Here is a 27,352-nt window from a genome sequence, read left to right as displayed (position 1 = left end):
AACTGTTGAAGAGCTAGAAAGGGTGTACCTAAAGACCATGCACACTTTATGGAGTGCTTTATCGAATGCAATTCTTAAACCTCTTGTATGTTCTCTAAACATTCTTAACACTTTATTCCTTTCCTAGGATCATTTGACCTTTACATCTAAACAACTAGAGTTATTAAAAAAAACCCCACATTTATATTTGTGATCTCATTCAAGCGCACATTTCTCCTTCCAGTTCCTAATTCCATCAATTTGGAAGGTTTACATCATACATTCAGACACTGCCATGCATAACTATATTTACTATTAAATGAAATAATAAAATTTATTAATGCTGTTAAGGATCTATTTCAAAATATTAAAGAAGAGAACTCTTTATTACTATTGTGAATGCTTGTATTATTGCCAACCCACGTAAGTAGGATTAATTATTAGAAATTACTGAATTGCTCGGTTCTGTGGTTTTTGTTATTGTTGTGTATTTATTAATTGGACCTTCATTTAATATTTTAGGTGTCTAAAAGGGAGTTGAATTCTTGTTGTAACCTAAGTTAAGTACAAAAGTTATACTGAACTGTTCCTGATAGGTTGGGTTTTTTTTGTTTGTTTTTTTGTTTGTTTGTTTGTTTTTACTGTCTTTAGAAAAGAAACATGGAAAAGGAAGTTATCATATATGATAATGGATAATATGAATTACCCAGAAACTGTAGTTGCAAATGCAGTTGACCTTAGCTACTAAGAAAAGTGGTAAAATACGATTCTTTACACTAAGATATTTTCAATTCTTAGAGACAACTTCACCATCATTGTAGGACTACTTTCCTATGTGTGCGTACTTTTATGGAAGAGTTCTTGACTGAGGAATCTCTTCCAGATTCATCGCAGTGAAAGAGTTTTCTCTGACCTTTTCTGTTTTGTGTCTTCAACAAACTACTTAGCTTGTCTTGCACAACTTCAAAGATTCAGAGTAACGGTAACATATTAGTCTTGTTACAAAATAACCCATTATACTTCAGATTTGAGGATACTTGAGTTTTGCAGCTGGAGTCGTGCTTCAAGAAGACTCTCAGCATTTTCTAAAGCTATTAATTTTCCTGAAGCCTCCAGGTATTAGAAAGTAATACTTTATTGCAAGTGTTTCTAGCCTAATAGAACTAAAGCTTCAGTGCCTTTTATACAACTACATCAAAGGCAATAAAAAAAGCATCTTTAGTTATGTTTGGAGGAGTTAATTTTATTTTATTGAAATTAATATTTAGTGAACGTATTACCTGTTAAGCCACTTATCTCCTCAGATTTGGTATGAAATAGGGACATGTGTTCATCAGCTCATAGAGTCATAAATTGCATTCCTGAGTTTCAAAAGACCAAAATCAAAACTAGATATTGTCTATAACTGGCATTTTCATAAGGAGTCACTTGATGTGTTTATAGTCTGTAGCATTTTCAGAAAATCAGAAGTTATTCTTTGCAAAGTATGTAAATATCTCATTATTTTGCTTTCTACCACCGGATTTCTGATATAATTTTTGTTCTCTCAAGAAACAATACAAATGTTAGGAGCCACTTGGATAATTTGGGAAAATGAACCTAGATACTTTGATTAAAATACTGGATAACTGTTTCACTTTGAGTTCAATATGTAGATCTAGTGAATAATTTCACCTTGTATTTTTTAAATGGAAAGGAACTCAGCAAATCCAAAACTTTTCATAGAAACATACTAGTTGGAAAAATATTTGGTGGGCAGGTTTCTCAGCTTCTGCTAAACCTGATTCAGTCAAAAGTTGCACCTCATTAAAAAAAAAAAAAAGAAAAGAAAAAGAAAAAGAAGACTCTGTCTTCTTCTTAATATTTCTACCTTGTGTAGGCTTTCTTTTCTTCAACTAGAGATGTACTTTTGCAGTGGGTCTAGAATAACTCAGTTAAAGAGAGTACCTACCAGAAAATGTAAATTCATTGAAACTCAGAGTCCATTATTTTCATTGGATTTAATGATAATTTTCTTATATCACATAACATTTCTGTTTCCCCGTAGCCACTTCATTTAAATTGTATCTCTAGTAATGGCATATAATAAGTATCTTTATGTGCTTAGCATAAAGCATTCTGGCAAGGGTATCTTGCTTCTCCCACCCTCCTTCCTCTCTCCTTTTCTCCCTCCATCTCTCTTTTCCCCCTTGTCTGTCTGTCTTTTGTTTCCTTCACGTTGCTGGAAGTTTTTGGCAATTTACAATATGAATTTAGAATTCAAAGAGAATTACAGGAAGAATACTTTTATATTAGTTTATTCTAATAACTGGAAAGGTATTTGTATTAGAACCACTGAAATATTCCTGCCCTTGGACTACGGGAAGTTGAAACTTGAAGCTCTGTTGGAATCAAGAGAAACAGGATTGATGTTTAAAGGACAAAATAGACCATGGTGCCAAACAACTAATATAAGAACAACTGCAGGAGTTATTGCATCCTGAATGGGGTATATTAGTCAGGAACTGTGGACTGGGTGTATATAAATTTTGCAGAATTGTGATAGATAAGTTTCAGTAAGAAGTGAAGTCGTGGACCTTTAGTGTGCAGATTGGAGAAGGAGTAACATGTATTGTTAATTCCCTTCAATTACTGAGCATTTTAGCTTCTTCTGCGGAGCACTTTTCTGCTGTGTTAAGTGCAATAGACTAAGAATATTTCAGCAAATATTTACAGGGAGAGATAATGTTGTTAGTCTCCATTTCCATAGATGGAAATCCTAATTTTCAAGCTCTTGTTCCATAGAACCTGATGGGAGTGCACCCATGAGTGCTGAGGGAGTTGGCCAATGTCGTTGCAAGGCTACTTATGAAAAGACTGTTCATAGAAAGGAGTTGGCAGAGAAGGACCTGGGTTTCCTGCTGGATAACAAGATGCTCATGAGCCAGCAATGCACCCTCGTAGCAAAAGAGGCAATGGGATCTGCGACTGCACGGAGCAGAGTATTGCCAGAAGGTCAAGGAAGGTGAACCTACACCTCTACTCAGCATTGATGAGACACATCTGGAGTGCTGTGTCAAGACAGACATGGACTTACTGGAGTGAGTCAAGCAAGGGGCTACAAAGGTGGTTAAGGAACTGGAGCATCTCTCATACGAGGAAAGGCTGAGAAAGCTGGGACTGTCCAGCCTCAAGAAGAGAAGGTGGATTGCTGAAGAAGACAGAAGCAGACTCTTCTTAGTGGTGCTCAGTGATAGAACAGGAGGCAAAGGGCACAAACTAAAATGCAATATATTCCATTTAAACATAGGAAAAAAACATTTCCTCTATAAGGATAATGAAATAGTGGAACAGTTTGCCCAGAGAGGTTGGAGAGTCTCCATCCTTGGAGATATTCAAAACCCAATTGGAGAGAGTCTTGAGCAGCCTGTGCTAGGTGACCCTGCTCTGAGCAAGGGGGTGGACTAGATGATTACCAAAGGTCCCATCCAACCTCAGTGGCTCTGTGATTCAGATGAAATTTCCATTAAGTCAAGAGTATTTTGACTTGAGCTTTAGAATAATAGTGTTCAAAATACTTTTGAGTTATACTGTTTCTATTGGAAAATGTTACGGTATTGAATTGAGCAGGACTACACTAAAAAGAGTACTTGTAAATTAATATTCTGTTGCAAGTTGGATATTGTCCAAAAGAATAATGTGTGATGTTTATTGAAATATTTAGCAAAGAGTGCATTTTTAAAATGTTAGCTCTATAAGGAAATTATTTTTTTTCTTCTTTTATTCTGAGACCAAGACAGCAAAGCTATTGACTGTAGAGAGCACTTGGGGATCTTCAGCTGTGAGCTAAGGGAGTTCAAGGAACCTGCTCCAAAAAGACTAGTCTTTAATGGTAATAGATAAAAAGATTTTTACATCAAACCCTAAATGTGCAGTAAAAATGTATACAATAAAGAACAATGAAATAGAGATGTTACAGAAGATGCCTGTTACGTAGTTGTGCAATGAGTGAAATCATGCAATGAGTGGTTATATGCATACTGAAGAAAAAAAAATTGAAGAAGGAAGAACAGCTATAAAGACAAATTAAAATTTGATTTAAAGATGAGTAAGAGGAATATAATAGATTAGAAAATCTTTCATAACTTATGTTAGTTCACAAAAGTAAGTTTCAATCTTCATTTGCAGATAGGAGTCTGCAGAACATAGATTCTGTGATAGAAGAATGCTGTTCTGCTGCCAGATGCTTCTTTCGTTATCTTAAGCGCTAACAAAATTATCTAGATAAGATAGTGAGATATTAGAATGCCATTTTATCTTAATATAAACAAGGTTAAAATTATTTCTGTTGAGTACTCTGAAATGAAGCTGTTTTTCATGGAAAACCCAGACTCATCTCACTTATTTCTAATGTTTCTAAGTTATCTATTTTTTTGTTATCTAAGTTGAAATAAGCTACTTGTACGTTTACTTTGATACAGTAAACTCCCGTTCTTATATTATTCAATGTTTAATGATTTGCATATGCTATTCCACATATTATCTTACCGTGATACATGTAGGCCTATTTACAGACTTATTAAGTGATAGATCTACAAACTTCTGCACATTTTTATAGATGTAAGGAATGCTCTGCAACTCAATTTTAGGATAAAGACTTTACAAATGATCAAGATTTCTGGAAAAGGTTGCACCATTTCTTTCTGGTATCTAAAAACATTATTTAGTGGCAATTGAAGCACACATTTAGGTAGCTAGGGTAGCATTAAGACATTGTAAACAGAAAAATCTAGGTTTCTAATACTTCAGAAAGAAGGAGCAGACAGCTTTTTAGATTTTAGTGATAAAACTCTTCCAACCTTCCAAGAACGATCCTTCTATTTTTATGTTTCTGCATGTGGAGTATTCTGTTTGTTTAACCATACAGCTGACTCTATTCCATGTTTAGAGGGGCTGGGTTAAGATATGATTGGATTTGTGGGTATAGGATTGGTAAGATGTGCTGTCATGTGTTGCCACGGGCTTTGTGCGAGGCAAATCAGCACCTAAACTGTGATGCTTGTAACAGATTAAAGGAGAAAGCAACAGCAACATCTCTCTTACAATGAAAGTGCCATGGGACCCATTTTATGACTGGGAATTGTTCTGTATTTATTGAAGTTAGACACCACGTGGAAGAAGTGTTTTACTGGTACTTGGCTGTGTTAATACAATTCAGTGACACTAAGTTTCAGAATGGTCAAGAAATCGGAACTTGTCTTGGGGATTTAGAGGGTTGGGAGCCAACGAACCTTGGCTCCTTTAATTCCTCTTCCATCCCAGCTTGTTCATAGAGAGCCTTCTCTCCTTTGCTGTATTCTTTCTAATGAGCACTACTTATATTTTCTGCATATGTCTGGTAGGCATCAAACCCTGACAACAGTGTTCATCAGCCATATTGTTTCTACTAATCCTTGTCCTATCCACTGTTGATCTACTGTAGTTTCTCACACAGTTGGTAGTGGATCCATTTCTTCATATACTAAACACTAAATGGATGAATTTTGCTAGTTCACCCTTAATCCCAGTTACAGTACTGGGGTTTGGTGTGGTGAGGAAAGACAGATAAGCAAACTGGGAGAACGTCAAGCCTCTGGCTGGCAAGGTCCCTGCCTTGCTGTCTATGGTATCCCTCTTGCTGCTGGCTCCTCAGCTCTGAGGGAGCAGCTGGCCCTTGCTGCTCCCTGACAGAGGGAGGGCATGCTGGAAAGAAAACAGGGAATGATTATATGTGGCTAAGTCCAAGTATCCTAGACAAGAGATTCAGTTCTGCTGTCTTTGGACAGAAATATTTCTTTCTCTGGTGATGGCAGTCTTACTTTGCCTTATAAAATAACTTGAAACTGAGCTGACTTCTGTCTTTCAAGCCACTGTGAATTAACCTATGTCCTCTCAAATAAAAGGAAATTATGGAAAGATAAATTAATAATGCTGTTAAAATATACAGGCATATTAACACTGTATGTGTATTATTTCATTTTATTTTTATTCTTGTAACTTTGAGATTTTTCAGAATGTGAAATGAAAATGAAATAGATATTTTTGCCAGTCTCCCTTTCCTATCTGAAGTTCTACTGACTCTCATTTTATAATATAGGATTTTTGTCATGTTAAGAACATAAATAACATACAGAAGAAAGTCTGACAAGTCTTTTGTATAAAGCTGTATCACAAGACTATTCTGTTTGTAGAGATTAAAAAATTGAAATTTGAGACCTCTACAATTCCTGGGCACAGTAGGATAAATAATGACATTAGCTTTCTGTGATAATTCTTGTGAATGTAGCCAAAGGCAAACTATTGTCAGTAATTAAATAAAATAATGTAATTTAGATAACAAGTACCAATATAGTGCAGTTTTAAAATTTTTAGCTTATCCTAGTCACAAACTTTCACCAACTCTTAATTGATTTGATGTGTTATTCAATTTCACTATTCAGGAAATAGGTTTAAAAATACAACCGAGAAATGCATGCAAATATAAGTTTATGTGCTCTTTGAACTAGTGAGTTTGTAATTTGCATCATATTTTCCTGGGGAAGAATATCTGGAAAAATCCTTTCCAATTCCTTATGAATGTAAAACTCATGTTTTCTAATCCATAAGTAAATGGTATAATGCTAAATCTTAACTAGATCAGATTTAAGATGGTGGGAATGTAACATTCTCTTTTGCACAATGAAAGCTCTGTAGTTATTTAGAATAGTGCGTTATTAATGTATTGAAAAAAATCGTGCATGTTGTTGTGAAAGAGATGCTGGAAACCTACCTGTCAGTATTGTGATCAAATATTTACTTCAGACCCAGTGAAATCCAAGGTGTGTTGTGGGACTCTTACAACACTGTTGTATCAGATTCTCAGCTGGCATAAGTGATAGAATAAATCACGTGATAGAAATTGAAATACATTTATTTGTTTTGTCACAGAGTGATCATAAATTATATAATTATTTCTGATTCATGTTCATATACTTTATAGGGAACCATGCCATCATGTACATGTATCTCAAAATATAACTAAAACTGCAGAGTTGCTGCACTTTTGTGCAAAAGCTATTTCTGCTTGTTAGGAATTTAGATTCATTTCAATAATTTTTTATTACTTCATGACTTTTTCATGATTATTAATTCACTAATAATTTAGATCAGTAAATTTTCAATAAGTGTCAAAAAATAGTTGAAAATCAAATTTTGGTTCTGAAACAATCTATAATCCAAAACATTCTTACTGGAAATTAGATTCTTGGGTGTGAAAATATTTGAAGAAATCTGTATTCAAACAAGCTTTAAACTGAAATAAAAAAGTATGTATTGACTCTGTGAAGGGACCTTACTCAAAGCTTGAGTGAGGCTAATTTAAAAAAAAAATAATTACAAATAATGTATGTGTATGCAATTATATTATTCACAGTAAGTTTATAATGAAAAATAAAATTGTTTGAAAAATTTAAACAAATTATTTATACAGAAGATCAAATGAGTGCACAAAGCTAGATTCTTGTAAATTAAATAGTTTAATTGTTTGGCAAATCGTCGTAGCAAAAATACCTGGATCAAAGCATCAGGAACTGTCTGGGATTGATTTATAATAGACAAGTCACTATCTCCTTTGTTTTTTTAGTTAGTGATATTTAAATCTCATCTGTATTATTACTTTTGAAATAATGGCCAAGAACCATAGAAGCTTTACAAGAATTGTGAACAACATGGGAAAGAAATGCCTTTCAGATTTAGATTCAGGATACTGTAACAGTCTAGCAAAATGCAAGATGGACTAAAATACTGCTTCCAGCTTAGTTTAGAACCTGTACTTTGTACCTTAGAATGAACTTTATTTGGGTCAGGATCTGTGTACTGACTTTTTTTTCTTCAGTTTATGTTAAAAAGTAGAAAAATGGGGAAAGCCATACCAAAAGTCTCAATATTGTTTTCTGAAATTTTGTAATACTTTCTTGGAATTTCGCAATATACTGAAATACTTGAGGAAATCTCTTGTGAAAAACTTCTGCTGAGGTATTTTGGTCTCTGCAACCTTTTTTTTAGTTCCGATTAAAACCCAAATCTATTAAAACTCTCCTACCTCTGAGGAATGTTTGTTAGCTCCACTAACTGGACCTTTATTCCTAGATAAATGTCTTCAGATTAAAGAAATTTTCCTACCTTTGCAGTTCTTTGAATACACATGCCTGTACATACACATCAGATACAGAACACTAGAAGATCTTGTTTATTGTCAAAATTCATATATGCAAAATAGTCTTTCAAGTTATGCAGAAGTAGGAAAAAAGTCTGTATGATTTTCGCTGCTAGCATTTGGCGAGACTAAAGGGAAATGAAACAAACAGATGTCCTATAAACTGTCAAGACCTAATAAGTCTGGTATTAATGGACATGTCTGGGCCAAGTACTCTCTAGAGAGAGTAACAGTAATTGTTGCCTCCAGATAGTCACATGCCTAGTCTCTGCAATTTTCGAAAGGGTTTAAATTCTCAATTGTTATGTTTTAAAAATATTTTAATTAATTATTACTTATTATAATACTGTCTGTAGATTTAAATACCCACCCCTAATGAGGTGTCTCAACATGAAACAAAGTTTAAGAGTTTTTTTAGTGGTGAATAGGAACTGATAGTTTAATTTCTTTTGCCCTGGAGGGCTGGTATGACTTGGTATGTTAAGAAGTGCTAGTTTGAACAGATATGTTTGGCAGCTTATATGAAAATGATGAGACTTGGATGCAGGCTCTTTCCTTGTACGAGGTTGTTCTGTCACAGTACACCTTGCTCTCCATTGGCACCTGGCAGTTCTGTCAACTACCACTATACTCGACTGAGCTTCTCTAGTGCTCAGGAAGGTGGATGAATCATACTTTCAGAGACAATCTTCTTTTCACTTAGGATATGAAATTACATTAACTAATCAGTTTTTCATTTCTTCTGGTAGAGCACAGGAATTTTTGGTCTCTTATTCAACTGCTGTAAACCATTAATGTGAAAACCGATACAGGGACTTAAGTTTCTTATAGAAATCACTACACTCCTTTATGGAAAGCATGCTTGGAAGAGCTGTAAACATATATAAATAGAGGGGGTGACGTAGAGCATTATTCTGTTCTAGTATTTACCCTAGCTGAGGTTAACACCATTTGGCTTGCTAAACAAGTCATCACATCAGTCAGTCACCATCTTAGGAAAGATCTTCTTCAAAGAAAGCAACTCTCTCTTGTTCTTTCTTATTCTCTAATTTGCTTATGCATATTTGTGTTTATAATATTTTCCATACTTCACTTGGTTATATACCTTGTGCCACCTACAGTATTCTACAGGCTAGATACTCTATTTTAAGATTTGTACTTAAGTACTTATCACTTTACCCTGTTTGCTAAGATATTTCTGCAAAGGGTACCACTGTAATGTATTATTGTTTGCTTTAAGTCTATGCTTCTTAGAGGTCATGCGCTTGTGAAAAAATTATGTTACTGTATTCATCACAGAGAGACCTTGTGACTTATTTACAGTATCTTAGCTCAGGTCACTTATTTCTAGAGCAGTATACTTGTTGCTAAGGTCTTAAGCTTTGCTGTTCCTGATACAGTTTCAGGAAAGTTTTTAAGATTAAATCTCAACAATGAAAAGCTGAAATCCAAAATTCTAATGAAAGCCACTTTTCTCTTTGGAAGACAACACATATCCCGATATGTGTGCATTAATCTGAAGGGTTGGGGGTCATTTACCATTTTCTTTATTGATGCACACATGATAAACCATACTCAGAGAAATACTCATAGGCTGTGTTTATTCTGGAAAGCATTCAAAAAACTGATTTGTAAGTTTAACCAGATCTTTCATTAAACATTTATATTTTCAGAGATATCTGATCTCTATTTCTCTCCTCTGTGACCTCACAAACATACAGAGAAATTAAAACTATCAATATTTGAAAAAAAAGTTAACATTCTTTCTATGTAACACCACTCTGGATGCATATTAAATTCTCAGTGGCAGTTCTGTGGCTTTTTTTAAAGAAAGAAAAGATTTTAGGGGTTTTTTTTGCTTTTAAAATGGTTGAGTCAAATATTTTCCACCACTTAATAAAAACAAGCTGGTAGTAAGCTTTTAAAATAAGACTCAAAATGGCTGGCACTGGAAACAGTGTATTTGCACATAAATTGGAACATTTCTGCAAGTTTGTGGTATTGTTTGGGGTTTCCAGTAGAAGGAACTGGTATACACAATCTCTCTCTGCTTGCTTTTAAGTGAAATAGCTCTTCTCTCTTAGTTCAAAGTAGGCCACAAACAGGCATCTTCTGAAGTTAGTTGCCCAAATTTAAGATGGTGCTACCCATCTGTTGCTTGTCACGAATCAGAAGCTGAACGTACCCCTCCCCTAAAGCTCTGTTAGGAGAGGAAATATTGCATGTATTTCTAACTCACCTCATGCCAAGTCCACCTAACAGTAATAGCCACTTGCACTGCCGCATTAAACTATGGCAGCGGAGTTGGTGTGACACAAATAAAGGGATCCTGGGGCAGGCCTCCTTTGTAAAGTTGTCAGTGACAAACAGGTAGAGGTAAAGCAGTTCTCAAAAACACAATTTCTTGCAAAATAGACATCGGTTAGCAGCTGTGACTCTAAAAGTGCTATAATGCTCAGAAAAGTTTTCAATTATTTTTATGTCAAAACTACAGAGTACTTCTGATTCGTTAAGTGGCTTATACTATTAACTAGTGTGTGCTGGCAGTGGCTATAGCTTAAGCTTTATAAAAATGAAAAACATTTGAAACAAACTGATGTTTTAGTTAAATGTTTCCAGCCTCCTGTTTAGCACAGTTTGACTTTTCCTTATAGTTTTCTTTCTTATTCTCTTGTCTGAGTATTGTTCTGGTTAGCCTAAAGTCCAAACAGTGTGTGCTTTGCTGAAGAGTATGTGAATGTGCTGACAGTTCTCAGCTTGGCCATTTACGTTGTAATCAGTTGATTGAAAAAGTTCTTCAACTATGGAAGACCATCTTCTAAATAGAGGGAGAAGGTTTAGCTTTTCCTTGTGCTATTTTTTATTTTTTCTTTCTTATATGTTATCATGTTATACTATTACACTTTTTAATGCTTTTCTCATTTCTTCTTAATTCCTTCCATGTGTTTTCTGAAAAGAAACTGAAGTAAAATCACTGATTCATGCCTATTCCACATGCCTGATTTTCAACTGTTAACTCTGACTGTAAAGTACCATATTTGTTTTATTTAAAACTGCAGAACATGTGACTTTTCAGTGAGAGGCAAGTTTCGTTCAAAGTGCATTTCTTGAAAGTAACATGCTATTTGCTCAGCCAAAATCCATTAGTAGAAAGCTATCCAACAAATATGAAAAAATTACTCCAACGCCAAATCACACAGTTTACAAAAACAACTCCAGAAATTGCAGGTTTAAAGTCTGCCTGCAATAAAATGTCTAAATGGTTTGAATTACTACCGGGGAGCAAAGAGATAATCTTTCACTCTTTGCATGTGTATTTTACAAAGTAAAACCTATTTTGAATCAGATTGGAAAGATTTTTCTCTTTCCACCGATCTGTGCCAGAATCCAATTATAGAACACATCCCAGTAATGGCAATAAATAATAGTTATAAAAGGAGAGTGAGGAATGGGAAGGCATGCTACAATTTGTTGTTGCCAAATAAGACCCTTTAATAAGAAGCCTGCTTATTCTCTTCAAAGTGACATTTCAAAGGTTTTCTTCCCCATTTACAACTTAAGAATTGGTATACTTCCAGCATCTTGGTGCATTTAAAAATTAACTAAATGAAGCATATTTTTTAAACTTCAACAGCTTATTCCTCCTCTGAATAAAATATCTGGAGCATATAAGGAATGAAATCCTGACCACTTTGAAGTCACTTGGAAAATCCTTTTTGTCTCTCAGTGAAGCTAGAATTTCACCCCAAATGACTCAAAACTTGTGCTGTTCTAAATTGCATTTTAGAGACCAATCTTTTTTGTGGAGGAATTCAGATGGCCATTTTACATCATTATCCTGTTTTAAACTTTAAATTAAATTCCAGCTGGTGTCTTGCTCAAACCTCTACCAAGTCAAGGAGGCCTGAGAGCCAATACAGAATTTCAGAATTTTCACACTGAAAACCAGAAGGGTCCCACATAAGGGTCCATGCTCCTGTGACTGTGCAGTAAAGACACAGATGTGTCTTTCTTCTCTATGTATAGAGAAGAACTTTTCCTGTGAAGAATTAAGAATGTTGGCTGCATCAACAGAAAAACATCAAGTTTAACAGTCATGATTTCTAGAGAATCATAGTGGCTATTTCACTGACATTACCTTAGAAGCATTAGGGTTTCTCATGGCTGATTACAACTCTGTTGCAGAAAAGAGACGGGACACATTAAGAGTATTTCTTTGTGTATTTACAGTGCTGAATAGTTTCCCTCTGTTTATTTGCTACAGATTCATTTTCAGTCAAGGAAATATCTGTGCTTTCTTTCTGATGATAATCACCCAGGGCATTCAAGATTTGTGGGGTTGATGCTAACTCTACATACCTAATGAGTTCCATGTTGGAAAGGATGCTTAGTGAAGTCACAGCCATCAGCAATGACTTTAGAGACCTTGCTGTCAGTAGGACTTAAAAATTTCAGCAATTTTCATGGAGCTTTTAGTGTGTTTTAGATTACTTGGTTCTGAACCTCTTTCCCATTGCTGTGTCTTGACATAGAATATACTGTGGATACAGAGCTGGTAGCTTGTCTTGGACAGATGTAAGGGTATCCAGCCATGTCAACATTACAAGCAAGATTTTTTTTTCCTTACCATGGGAGTAAATTCTAGCACTTTTGAAGTGCTCAGGATAAAATGGACTAAACACAGATGTTAAGAAAAAATATAGTAGAGACCCTCAGAAAGAGGGTGAAAAACACAGGTTATATCTTGCCAAGAAAAAATATTCGTATTTCCAGACTACAAGAACATATGTTCTTTATTATAGATCCAGTCCAAATTCATTTCAACAGAGAGACACACTGTAGAGTGTATCCAATAACACAGCCCAGAAATAAGTATGGCTAGAGTAAGTAAAAACTGGTAGATAACAAATGATAACTTGCAATCTATAGAACAAGTTTATATTTGAATGTTTATATGGCATGGGAAATATATAATCCCTGTGGAGGTGAAGACCTTTTTTTATCTCTGTACCTGCATTGTTGCACAAGGTATGTTTCTTTAGTGAAAGATGCCAGGCTCACAGCCAATATATGTTTTCCTTTGCTTCCTGTCACTTTGTTTATGGGAAGGAAGAAGATGTAACTAAATTGCAAACCTATATGCTGCAATATATAGTAAAACACTCCAAAAGGTGAGTTGAGAAAGACATTCATACATCATAGGGGGCAATTGACCTTTTTCTGGTTGGTGATTTCAAATTTTGTCTCAACATGAAGACTGAGTCTTTCAGTGTCTACAATTATGCATCTGTATCAGTACTGGGCTGTAACTTAAACTAAACAGTCTGAAATTTTCAGTAGCCTACTATTAAAAAACTGCATAATCACTGGGCAAATTGCTGTACCATCATAAAATGTAAGTTCAAACTGCTCTCGTAAAGTATTTCTGGTTCATATATATGCCCTTACATAATCAGCTTGCCTCTCGTAAATTTTACACTTTTGCCTTGTCTGTCACAGAATGATAAGTAGCACAGCATGCAACCTCTAACAAATATATTTCCTAATGCAAAAAAAAAGCAAAAATGGTGATGTATCGGTACTAATATTTATCTTAGTACCGCTAAGACAGTTACAGAAATGTAGCCATGGAATTATTAAATTTGGCCTGCAAATATAAAACCCAAATTCTGGCAGTTCTAAAGTTATACTGTCTTAGGCAGTGCTGTTTTGTGTGCTAGTTCTGCCATTGCTGGTAGGAGTTATAATGTCATTTTCTGCTACTAACATCACCCTGTCCCTGACTTATAAACAAAGGTAGCTGGAAGTGTACAGAGGGATGACAGGAAAATGGAAAAACTTGTAGGAGTGCTTGCATGTGAGTAGCATCACATGTGTTAGCGTAGTCATTGAGAGATTATGTTCAGACCTTTGTTAAAAGTAGCGTGCAAGCCCAGAGTCTCAGAAGTAGCTTTAGAAAGAAACTGTTTAGAATTTTATATCATAATTCTTTTGTTGCTCTGCCTCTTCCTCAGGTCCTGTGATATCCTATGGCTTTTCTGGCTAACCTATCTAGTGAATTGAACCATGTATCTTTCTCTTTCTTGCTGTTTCTTACTCTTTCACATCCCTGTTACACTTCAAATAAGAGTCTCAATGAGGGGGTAGCAGTTATGTGCCTCCTATCTGCAATCAAAGCGCACAGACTATATGTGAACCTTGCTGCTTTAATTTTTCTGAATAGCTGATTCTAATTAGAATTATTTAAGACTATACAAGAAACTTTGATTTTTGGTCTGTTAGTTCAGAGCTTACCTAAACTGTGTTAAGTGTACAACTGGTGATCATCAAACTAATTTGAAATGATCCAGCTGTCACCTGCTTTGTAGCAATGAGTTAAAAGCGTAAGGTGAATTGATCTGTTCTGGATTGTGACGTTAGGCTTGGAAATGCAACAAATTAAAGCAAAGGGACATGAAGAAGCCCACGAGCAGCACTATATATTCCCGTTCCCATCTGATGTGCTTCTACGTTGGCTCATGCTGCTATCGTGGAACTTCTAATGAGCTGTATTAGAATTGCCTCACGTAAATAAGCAGTTAGATGGAATGTAATGGGGAAGCTATCACATAAATCTGAATTAAGCAGCTCCATAGCTCATGGATAGCAAAGTTTTTCTTTCTCTGCTGGGAAGAGTAGAATTTACTTAATGTTATTTACATCTTAGCAACATTATTGACAATGGGGCAATGTGTGCTGTCAGCAAAGCCTCTGCCTTGTATTAAACATAATGAACTGTTCTGCTTAGTGTGCTTAGAGTTATCGACCTGTAGAATGTTTTCATCCCACTTATGAGATTTTTTGCATTTGGTTTGGGGAAGTACCTTACGTGCAATATATTAAAAAAAATGCACTGTATATTTTGGGCAAATATTTCCTTTATTATTGTTGATATTGATGAGACCAACCCGAACTACTTATTCTAACTGCTCCGTGCCCTGATAGCCAATATTATATTTCATCTGAGAAGAGGATTCCTTTTTCTGCAGTGTTTTGAAATGTTACTTTACTGTATTAGTGATAATATGTATAATGATTATATCACTGCACATACCCCGTATGCGCAAAGTTTCCCTCACTGGATTGAAAAAAAAAAAAAAGTGAAAAAGGAAATTTCCTATATACCACAAAACCAGTAATTGGTAAAACCAATAAACCAATAAATCAGTAAAGTCAATTTGAACCCATGATTAGAAAGTTTTCAATGGTCTCGATTTATATCTCAGGTTAGTCCAGTGTGTAGTGACATTGCCCTAGAAGCAGAGATAAGAGTGTGTGACTTGTAAGAAAAAGGTCACAAAACTCTGCCTTGCAGATCACATTCATACCAGGAGCCACCCTTTTTTACCCTGGTGAATTCCATGGATCTCAATTAAATTATTGTCTGATTTTGCGGATACGTTCACAATTCTGTCAACATCTACATTAATGGACTTACTGTAGATTTTCACAGGGATAGCAGAGGGAAGATTCTCTTTTGATCCCTTTCTTAGAAAAACAATTGAGTTTGCCTTTGAAAACCCTGTTCTGCACAACTTCCTGTTACCAGCCAGATTCCAGTTTAGTGGTAGTTGTGCATGTTTTGGGTATGTCAGCACTGAAATATACCAAGTGGATCAAGTTGAAATGTAGTCTGGAAACATGGAAACCATTTTAGACTGGTCTTTACTTTTATTTAAGTTTTAGACTTGAAAGTAAACATGAAGTGATTTTACTGAAAATCTACAAAGAAAATGCTAAAAAGCAAATCTTTACCAGAGCCAATGTTGATTGAAAATCTTAATGCTTCTCTGTTTTGAAATTATGAAGGTGATCAGAGGGAAAATGATGTCCATAGAGAACACAAAAGGATTGTGTATTCAGATTTTACATTCTTTGTTAATTGTCAAACTTTAAGATTTTTTTGAGTAGCGAGTGGAAGTTTGATGCTTCTCCAAAATGTATGCCTTCTTTTGAGATGGACAAAACTGGTCTGGAAGCCTCAGGAGGCCAGGCTTTCTTGAAAGTTTTCTGGAACTTCTATGATCTGTCTTTGATGGAAGTGCCATTCAGGGAGCCTTTCCCACAGCGTTTTGGCACTACTAGACTTGACTTTAGATAAAGAAGTTTCTTGAATGTACAGAAACGTGAATACCAAGTCTCACACATGAGCCGATGTTGAGAGTCAGTTAAATTGGTTTAATTTATACGGACGGATTTTGTTTCATTCACAGTAATACTTTTTAAAAGTATTTTCTTGAGAACACTCATGAATCGAAAGGATAGGCCTTGTTCTACCTGTAAATTAATGGGTTTTAGTAGTTCCCTGATTTTATCGAGTGTGTGTAATTTGTGTTATTGCATTTCCACAATTTTTGGTTTTCTCAGCAGGTGCCAGACTCTCCATGTAAAACTCACTAATCTTGCCTTCCTTTGAAGAAATGCTGTTGCTTCTTCGATGTGTGCACCTGAGCACATCTTTTCCCGTCCTGTCCTTTAAGTTTTCTTTTGCTTAAAACAATGGTTTGCTGTGATCTTTGCTTACATTTTTATTGCCAAAAGAAAAAGAAAAAAATATTTGTCCTGTGCTTCTTGAATGAGTAATATAATAGCTTGAAAGGGATTACTTGGGCATTAGCTTCAATTTCTCTAGTCCATGGTTGCTGGCAGAAATTTATTTTATTACTGCTTATAAAATTTGTGGGAATTTATTATTTTTTTTTTAATGTGAGTTATATTTATTCTCATTAACATAGTTTTTACTGGTCTTAGGAGAGCAATCAGACAAACCAATTGGAAATCTAGGATCCAGAATCTCCAGATGACTGAGATCAGGCTCTACTGTCAGACAGCCATATAATTTAGTGCATTACAAGAATTTATCAGTGGTCCTCCTTGAAACCAGTTAGGTTTCTTGCCCCTCCTAGTTCCTAATTAAACTGCGTTCCAAAATATACTCTTCCAATTCTTGGCCTAAATTTATTTAGAGTTTCATTGAAGAAAATTTCTCTTATGCTAACATTCTTTTAACCTAGGTCATTTTTCTTATTCAGTGTTGTTTAGAAAGATGAAATAATTTCTCTTGCAAACTTTATTTTGCTTGGCTAGCAAACTAGGTTGCCATATATGTCTTTCTTACAGTAGGTTAAATAGGAACCTGTCATTCTTATTTACCTGTTTCTGCCTGACTGATTTTTTCCTGACTATGACAAATGGAAACTGTGGACAGGAGTTTCTGTTGTAAAGCAGGACAGCCAGAAAGAAGGTGGGGGGGGAGGGCGAAGAAAAGCTAGCAGTATTTAGTTAACATTTGACTATAAGCCATCAATTTGAAATGAATCATATACTTATAGAATAGTTTGATTTGGAAGGGACCCCTGAAAGATCAGTGCAGAAAAAGCAGTGTTAAGATGCAGCGGCAGGCAGGAGTGTATCTTAAGGACACAGGGAATTTCTAATGCCATTGCACAAAGCACTAGTGAAATCCTCTGTATTCTATTTCAGAATGCATATTCTTGCTGTCTGCATTACATTTAAATCTTATTTGTTTGACTCTATATTTAAAGGTTATCTGTTCTCCGTCTGAGATTATCTCTATGGTGGCATAGCTAATGTCCTGATTTGTGTGATCAGGGAAAGTGTTTCCACAACATTTAAATGTAAGCAATGAACAAATAGTGGTGTCAGCATTCATCCCACATAATTGATGCACCTAAACTAGAAGGATCATCTGTCTAGAATCTTTCCTAGTCACTGAGGAGAGAGATCTCTTTTCATCTACTGTAAAGGCAAATAATCCTCCTAACATAGACACCTAAATGTGATTATTTGAATACCTTCCTTTCTGCCTTCAGCCATCTTTATTAACATGTTCCTACTTTGTATAAGAGTTTATTTGTTCAGTGTCCAACTTGGTGTGAAAAGGCATTTTGTTAGGTGTGTCTACTAACTCATAAAAAGTCCTGATCCTACCTCCAAAAAACTTAGAGCCTTTAAGGAATGGGGAGAGGGATACAAAATGATACCTGCATGATGTTATCTACTTACAGGTACTGTCAGTTTTGCTGTGGTTAGGGGATATACCTTTAAAGCCCTTGTGATTGTGTAGCTGAAATTAGGCATGTGCAGCTATTAATAAAATCATGTGCAGAGGTGAATGTTTGCCAGGTCTTACCTTATGAGAATATTTTTTGTATAGGTACCATGGTGGGACTGCATCCTGATCAGAGACAGAGAGTTCTAGAGAGTGCAAAGTCTGAATATAGAGAAATTGGAAATTATAATTGATCCAATTGATACTACTCTCTTTTTTTGTCATCTTTTTTTCCTGAGAAACGAACTTCGGTATATACGCATTAGAGGCTTTATTAGCAATAATTTGCATCTTTCTGTGCAAAACCTGTAGTTTTCACTCTGCTAGTCCTCATGCTGTATTTTAAGAACGTATGATTTTTCACATTCTGCCCGTCATCTTGATGTTCTTAATTTACTGAGATAATATTATTTTAATATTTATATTAATATAATATTAATATTATATTTACTGAGATAATATTTGGACCCTCAAAGATGGACTTCTTCAAAATGTTAAATTCCCAAACAAAATGCGTACCTGTGTGCACATAGATTCACAGAATTATAGAATCACAGAAAGGCTGAGGCTAGAAGGCACCTCTGGGGGTCGTTCTGGTCCAACGCTCTGCTCAAGCAGGGCTAGCTGGAGCTGGTTGCTCAGGACCACATCCAGACAGTCATAGGTTGTCAGGTGTATTTCCTGACAGTTAATAGCATTTATATTTCAAACTATATTTGTTGTAAATAGTGCTTGGAACTTTAATCAGCAACTTATTATTGCAAAAGCTTTGTATTTTGAATCTGTAAGTATCTATGAAAGAACCACATAACCACACTCGGGAATATTAACAATATCTCAGTCTCACTTATTTACTAGATTTAAATTTATTTGATCTAGAACAAATTTATTTGAAGTATTCAACTCTTGAACACAAGCCGAAAGAACTAGAAAAAAACTCAGCTGGAAATACTTATTAAATAATCAGTTCCATCCCTCTATCTGCATTAGTAGCAGTTTCTGTAAGAAGCCCCCAGCTCAAGTTTAAACAACTGCAATGACTGAGATCCTCTCACTTTCTTTAGGAATCAGCCTGCAGTTGATTGGCTGTCCCATGGAAACGTTCCAGGACACTCTTTTGCCCTCACAACACCATTCACAAACACTTCATGTATTCTCTGAAAAGTGGACACACCAAAGAAATCAAAGTGTGGGTATGCTGTGCATAGCAGGAATAATAAAGTTAAAAGGGATATTGTGAACTTTTGATTCCCTCTGATTCTTCTTTTTCCAGAGAAATATGTGAGCAAAAGTTACAAATAGAAAACAAAAAACTTTGTGAACTCAAATTGACGTATGTCCCCAAGGTTGTGCTCTTTCTTGCTTTGGCAATTTTAAATTCAGCAACCAAAATGTGCTTAACTGATGTTGTGTGTAAGCTAGCGGGAAACCCAAGGTGTGCTTGTCCTAAAAGTTTCATGGTAACATGAACAAAGCTTACAGGTAAAAATAATTTGGTTTCTCTGTGCTCCGTGCTTTGTTCACAGTTTATGTAGAGTTAAGTGTGCTTGGAAGAGGGTTGCCATTTGGGTACATCTCTCCAAGATAGCCTCAGTTGTTCTAGTTCCATGCAATCCATATGTTAGATTCTGCTTGCAATCTCATTGGCGCAGTTTGTGTGCAGTAGCACTATTTCTGGATTTACAGTGATATCAAATAGATTTTAATTGAAGCTGAAATGAATTAGGTCAAAATTTCAGAGATGGTCAATTAAAATTGAACTTGAAAGTCCATATTTTGTATCTTGATTAAATGACCTAATATTTGAACTTTTCAGAACTACATTTGAGGTGAAAATTATCCATGCTCAGCAGCTCTAAAACTTAGGCCATACAATCATGATTCTTGGAGTGACCTGGAGAACATAACATGAGAAAAAAATAACTATGAAAATTTCAGCTCAGGGCCTTAAGGGTCAGAGCAAAATATGACTGTGCTGACCAATAGCATGAAATCAAGAACTGTGAGTACATTTGATTTACCAACTTAAAATACACTAGGATTTCTCTAATAGTTCCACCACAGTAATGTTTTTCTTTAGTTAATTTATTTTATTTTGTATTAGTACAACTGGTGGTAGAATGGGACTTTTTCCATAATAGGTATTACAGTAATACAATTGCAAATATCAGGTGCTGTTAAGACATTGTTTAGCTCCATCTCCTCTAAATCATAAACACAGGCATATATGGAACATATATTTATCTTTTTTTATTTTATTATTAAATCAAAAGAGACTTGGCATGTGTAAAAGAGAATTAGTAAGTTGAGGCGTGTTACAAATACTCCACGTGTGCACTTCTGAAACTCCCACCTCCTACATCCTCTTCTCTAGAAAATGTTAGGTTTGCTTTGTAGCTTTCCTTGGTTTGAGACTTACTGCATTGCTCACTTTCACTTGGATAGCAAAAATCTCACTTTTCAAAATTGTCTGTGGGTACTGATAACATCTCACAGTTCTAATACTGAGACTGCAAAGCAAACACTGTGTACAGCATGCATGCAGAGTTACATAAATAATAAACTATGTGTTTATTACAAATGGTAAGATTTTAACTCTTCCTGTAGTGGATTGGGTGGGGTTTTTTTTGGTTGGTTGGTTTTTGTATCCAGGATTGTTCTAACTTTTGTCTTTCATCCCATTCCACTCTGATCAGGCTACACCAAAACCTGCTGGGAAATGTGTGTATTTCTGTGAATAATTCACAATACCTTTGGTTACAAAGAAATAGGGCATTTGGGATCAAAAGATGTAAAGGCTGAGTCAGCGTTGCATAGATATCCAGATGTTTTTGTCCTGGAAACTGAGTAAGAACAGGCTTCTTATGAATTTTTATTACCTCTCTCTGTCAGCCAGATCAAAAGTGCTTTGAGAGTAACCTCTCTCACGATCTTTCCCTCTCACATTTTTTTTTCTCATGTTTCTTTCACTTCATCTTTTGCATATTCCTTAAAGGGGGAGGTTCAGACAGAACAATATATTATTTTGAAATGTGTATAATGTATGCTTTTGACTTTCATTCTCAAAGAGAGATTGTGCTAAGTAATTTTCCTGTTTATGAAATTCTTTTCTGCTGTCACAACGCGGACTTGAGTCGAAACTGTGTAACTGATCTCTTGTGGCATCCTTGAGAAACCTCTTTTTGCAGATAGTTCTGTGGACCATTAAAGATGGCAATGGGTTCCTAACGACCTCCGTGGAAGCATGTAGGTGTCTGAATCCCAATGGGCTGTAGGCATCTTGCCTGCTTGTCTTTCTGAAAACTGAACTCAATGTTTCCCTTCTGCAGCTCCTTTTTTTTTTTAATTAGTCTTATTGTGCAGTACTATATTGCTATGAACTGTAGTGAGAAACTAGTGTCAGATTGTGCTGTGCAGTATACAAAATGCAAAGAGTAGATGGCTAATCTGGCTGACATTTGGATAATGAACAAGGGATAATCAGTATGGAATATGTCACAGATAGCAGAGTCATAAAAAGTGAAGGATCTAATTGTTGGTGAAGAATCAAGACAGTACTCTAAGATTTGCAGTAAGAGTCGCTAGGGGTTTTAATGACTGCAGATTCAGTAGTGATCCAGAGGCAGGAGCAAGATATGGGACGTATTGAAGAAGGACAGCTTGAAACAGCAGCTTTAGGTAGTGATACTAGTGATAAAACAAAGAAGGGATATATAGACATTGTTGAAAGGTAAGTAAAGATGAAGTCTTTAGTGTTTGCTTTTAAAGCAGGTGGATGCTAAGGAACATTTGTATTGTGAAGGACAGAGCTACAGAACATTAGGGAAATTAAAGAAAAGAAGAATAACTTTTATTAAACTTCAAACTAGAAAATTAATTGTTCTGCAGAGCCTGAAACAACTTTTAAAAAGGTTCTTGTAAAAATGAGTTCTTCCTGAAATCAGCACACTTCTTTGAAATATTTTAGAGTTTTTAATTTGTATTTTTCCAGTGAATAAAAATGTCATTAAAATTTTCTGACCAGGTCTAGCTCAAGCATAATTTTTGAACACATGAAGGGAATTTTTCCTTATTCCACTGATATCAGCTAAATTGCCACTTCTTCAGCCTCTTTATATTTATGCCATCTGGATGAAGGACGATATCATTCATGATAACTGCTTTCAGTTCAGGAAGTGTTCACTGAATTATCAACTCATAAAAAAGTGATGCCAGACTTCTTGTTAAGTAGTAGTCTCAGCTCATGCTGGTGGTTAAAAGCTGATTTAAGTGCCCAGCCAAAGCTGTTTTAAACTTCCTGTTACTCATAGTAACCTTAGCTCTGCACTTTTGATGAAGAAATATGAATTATGTTTCCCAACTTTCAGATTAGGTTTATCCTTTTGTATTACAGTAATTTTGGATTTATGTTATATACAGTCTCCATTGGGCAATAATATAAAGGAATTATTGAGAAACATCTGAATCTATAAACCAAAAATCCTACATCATTAACTGAATTTCTCTAACCAAAGCTCTAGTTCTCCAGTCCTACATATTTTTCTCTCCCCTCCACCTTATGCTCTAAGAGAAACTTCATATTTAGAAACAGTAACTAATTTCTCTTTCGGGAAAAGTAGAACAGGGTGAATGAGTAATTAGTTCCTTACAGTTATATGTTAGTCTTAAACCAACAGTTTCAAAGAGGTTTTTTTAAAGACAGCTGTATTTGCAACAAAGAAAAAAATTAACTACATTTTACTGGAATGATCACTGCCAGTTTCCAAATATTATTACTTTTTAATTTTTATTACTACTTTCCACCACAAATATCTTCATACCTACTGGAATATTCCTAAGAATGGAATTCTGTCATCTCTTTTTCTGATGGATACCTGACAAAGGCTTCCAAGAATGAGTGAATCATAAGACTTAGCTGATTTATTCTTGATGTTCTTATGGAGACCAGTGTCCAGAATCAGGCTCAGTTTTTGCAGTTCAGGAAGCTCTTACATTGTAAACAAGGCATTAGAGCTTTGCTTCTTTTCTTACTAAATAACAAGATTCAGATGCTTTTTCCTCTTCCATGCAATTGCTCGTGAATTTAATGAAGAAAAATAACACCAGTGCAAATTAAATTACAGTTTTTTAGCAGCATTTCCCAACTGTCATTTGTTTTCATACCGTGTTACAGTACCCATGATGTTCTCTTAAGAGCTGGGTTCGAAACTTCCTTGAAATAAGAACACTCATAAGTCATTAGCAACTCTGGATGAAAAAGCAAGCATGGACATGGTGCCTGCTATTGCTCACTACAAGAGTACAGAATGTGATTGTATTCCAAGTGCAATGCCATTTTGAAAGAGGTGCCATGTGGGCAGGGTGATAAGTGTGTGTAGTTACACAGAATGCCAGGTACTGGAAGGGTCAATTTTCCTTTGGAGATGCTCACATAGTAGCTATTGCTACAATAGTGTGCTGTGATTAGCCACCAGTGAGTCATACTGCAATTGCTCCTCATGTAGAAAAGTTATTTGGCTGGTTTGTAAACATATAGGTCATGGGAGTCATTTTACTAGTGTGTTCCTGCCCTTGTGTGTACGTGGTACAGGACATGGAGAAAAGAACAGGAAAAAGGAGAACCCATGTTCTCCCTTCATTCTCCACAAACATATTTGAATGAATAAAGACAAATATCAAGGTTCCTGACTACGTTTGAAAAAGAGAGTACTTTTGATGCCTTGGGAAAAAAAGGATGTTTTGCGCTGGTAGGAAGACCTTTTCTATTGACTCTGTGCTGTCATTATAACCTGACACTGAAATAGAATCCAGGCCTCAGTCTCTGTACACACATTTGGGAGTTTTGAATAAAAGGGTAGGATGAGTACTGTACTGTGGTTTCTCGGTCAAAACCCCAGTGCATAATCTGAGCGTGTGTCGAACTGAACCATGGCAGTGATCCAGGATATGGGCTTTTAAGTACATTGCTTTCAGTTTTATGAACTCATAAGAGGGGGTGCTTGCTGCTACGGTTTGTTGTCAGACCACTTCCTCACACTGTTGCCATGGTACTCTTCTGGCAGCAAAACCAAACCGTATGTGCAGGCTATCACTAGGAGAAATTCCCAAATTTCCCATATCAGGGAACGGAGAGAAGAAATAATCAAAGTGGGAGGGCTGCTTTTGGTTTGTCAGATTTGTACATTTGCTTTGTTACATCAAAGCAGTGGTATGGGAGCCATAAGGCATGAGGTGCCTGATGGATTATCTCGGAAGGACTGCAAGGAGGGAGACACATTTGGTATATCTCATGCCCCTGTTGTTTGCACTATGTAGAGTCTTATCCCGTATAGCTTCTGGTCCATGCTTGTTACTAAGTTGGGCTCAATTCAGAGTGAATGTGATTATGAATCTGTATTAGTACTAATGACTGAGAAACAGAGCCCCAGAATGAAACAGAACAAAGCAAATGCAGATGCACCTTATATACATTGAATTTCCCCATCTTATAAACTTTATTTCTCCCTTCCTTCAGCCTTCTCTAATTTCCTAGAAGCTGGTCAGTATGTGTGAAGACCATTTAAGCCTTTCAAAAAATTCTAAATTAAGGAGCACTAATGAACAGTCATCTAGAGTTTGTCTTACAATGCTGGCAGGTCCTGGGAGAACTGTGTGCTGCTGCTCAGAATGTGGAGAAGGGTGGCTGTTCATTTTTAGATCAAGCAACTGAAGGAGTTTATTTCTTCCTATTTCACTTACAGCAGAAGCCCAAGAAAATGAAAGAAAAAATACGCACAGGAGTGACTTTGTCATGTTTTCAGCCAAATAATTTCAATAACATTAGAAAATGTAGGACAAAGAGGATGAAGTGTCTGACCACATAATACAGTCCCATCATCAAGAATGAGAAGTATCACATATTTTTACAGGAATGCAGAAATGGGGGAATCATCCAGCAGAGTGGAAGTAAGTAACTTCAGCTTGCCTCTTCTCACACTTTTGCCGCCTTACCTGGGTCTTCCCATTTGTACATCCTGCTGAAATCTGTGACACCCTTCAGCTCGATGATGGGACTGTCTTGCACGGTTAGTGCTGGGTAGAGTTTTCTGCTCTGGGTGTGAGCCTAGAAGTGCATGCCAGATTTTTATTTTATTCATTAAACGTCCAGAACCTCATTAATTTTTTTAAACTCTACTGTCCACTTCTGTTTTGTCCTTCAGATTTCTGACTTGCTTTGCTTTAAATTCATATTCCAATAGTTTGGGTTTGGGTTTTTTAATAGATTCCTCATGGTTTTGTGTCAGAAAGTTTTAAAAATGTCTTTGAATAATTACATAAGCTATAGTTAATTCTTTGTATATTGCCACTTGTGGTTGTTTTATTTTAGCAGAACATGGCTCTTAAATTGGTTTTTAGAATTACCTTTGTCTTATTTTTCCTGTGATTAAAAAAAAAAGGGTGCCAAATTTCTCTCCCTTACATCCACAACGTTACAAATATATTACAAAGGCATTACGAATGTAATTGAGTGCAGAATTTGGCCTAAGCCATGTAAAGCCCGAGGGAAATCCTATGGCTGTGTGGGAAACATCTAACTTTTCTTGTGTTTTCCCATTAATTGCTCCTCCTCTTTCCTCCTTGGCTTCTGGGATTCTCCCCAAAGAAACCCAGGACATGTCTCTTTTAATACAAGTGTACAGAAGCATAGACACAATGTTGAATCTTGTGCTTCTTGAAAGAACGAGTGGGTGTAAGTTCAAATTACTTCCAGTTCACGTACTGGTATTAGCTGGGTTGCCTGTGTTTATGAACAACAAAGAAAAAAAATCGTTCAAACAGATTATGATTTAGCCACTAAAACTTTCAGTTGGTTAAAAGATCTTTTAAAAAAATAAGATCATGTGGGTTTTGATATAAACCAGAAAATTAAATACCAGATTTTATTCTTTTAGTCATCAAGAAAGACATTATAAGTTGTGAATTTTCCCAGAGAAAGTCAGTGTTACAACTCAAATTAATGCTTTGCTCTCTGCTCTTACTTGGATTACTTAGACATTGCTGTACTTCATGTTATTAAACTGTTTCGACTTATGATCAAGGTTCATGCTACCACAAATCACCAGATGGCTGGCTGAAAGGATATGTACAGTTGTTGTGGGATCTGCAGGCTGCAGCCCACATACATTTCCTACAGACTTTTGAAATTCCTCTCTATCAGTGTTCTGGAAATACAGAGGACGTAGCAAAGAGATTCACATTCCCCATTTCTAATACACATATAAAAGATACAAGCATTTTATAGTAATCTGGTGCTGGACACAATAAAATGAAGTAAGTTTCAAAGTGCATAGTTACCTTCAAATCTGCTGGTTTCTCCCTGCATTTTGCTCTCATGCTGTTTTTCAGTTGGCGATGTTAAGGCAGGAGTGCATTTAGTACACTGTCTAGAAGATAAATGAAAACATATGCACAGCAACTTCAAATTCTACAGTTTAAGCGACCAGTGTATGATGCATGTATCCCAAATGATGGTATTTCGGATCCTACTACAATAAAAGTACCTTTTGTTTTAATTTGGGGGCTTTGTAATCTGGCTTACTTACAGAGATACTGAATTTTTGTTCCCATGCTGATTTTTCTTTTTTTTTTCTACACATTAAATCAACTATTTTTTTTCCCTTCTCTGCTATATCCACTCTGATCACATTACCATATGTACAAAATTCAGCTGCAAGATTTCTGACTTGCCCTGGGTCCTGGGAACATACCACCCTCATTTTGATCTCTCTAAATTAGCTTCCTGTACAATTTCCTGTCAAACATGAGTATCATGAGATTTGTCCTTGAATGTGTGTGTGATCATCCCTTCTCACTGCAATGAAATTTTGGCTGCCTAACTAGCTGGAACATTTTCACCAAGACTGTTTTTATAGGAGTAACTGTTAATGAGATTTATTTTATTTTTTTTAAGTCCTAACTATCAAAAATGGATCTGCAGAGATAATTCAGGTTAACTCTCATGTGAGAGGTTTTAAGCAGACGTTTCTGATAGTCATGTGTTTGTGAGAAGG

General features: G+C 35.8%; 1 protein-coding gene across 1 annotated transcript in view; it reads right to left on the bottom strand.

Annotated features, from left to right (window-relative positions):
* The window catches only part of EDNRA (endothelin receptor type A), a 61,592-nt gene extending 34,914 nt beyond the window's left edge, over positions 1 to 26,678 (bottom strand). The window contains exon 1 of the mRNA XM_086747437.1: positions 26,637 to 26,678. The gene's annotated coding sequence lies outside the window, so the exon portion shown is untranslated. The remainder of the gene's footprint in view (positions 1 to 26,636) is intronic.
* Positions 26,679 to 27,352: the final 674 nt, after the last annotated feature.

Source organism: Chlamydotis macqueenii, chromosome 4 (assembly GCF_036417535.1).
Source record: "Chlamydotis macqueenii isolate bChlMac1 chromosome 4, bChlMac1.mat, whole genome shotgun sequence".
NCBI lineage: Eukaryota > Metazoa > Chordata > Aves > Otidiformes > Otididae > Chlamydotis > Chlamydotis macqueenii.
Note: the sequence above shows the minus strand (reverse complement) of the source record. Positions and strands in the feature narration are given on the sequence as shown.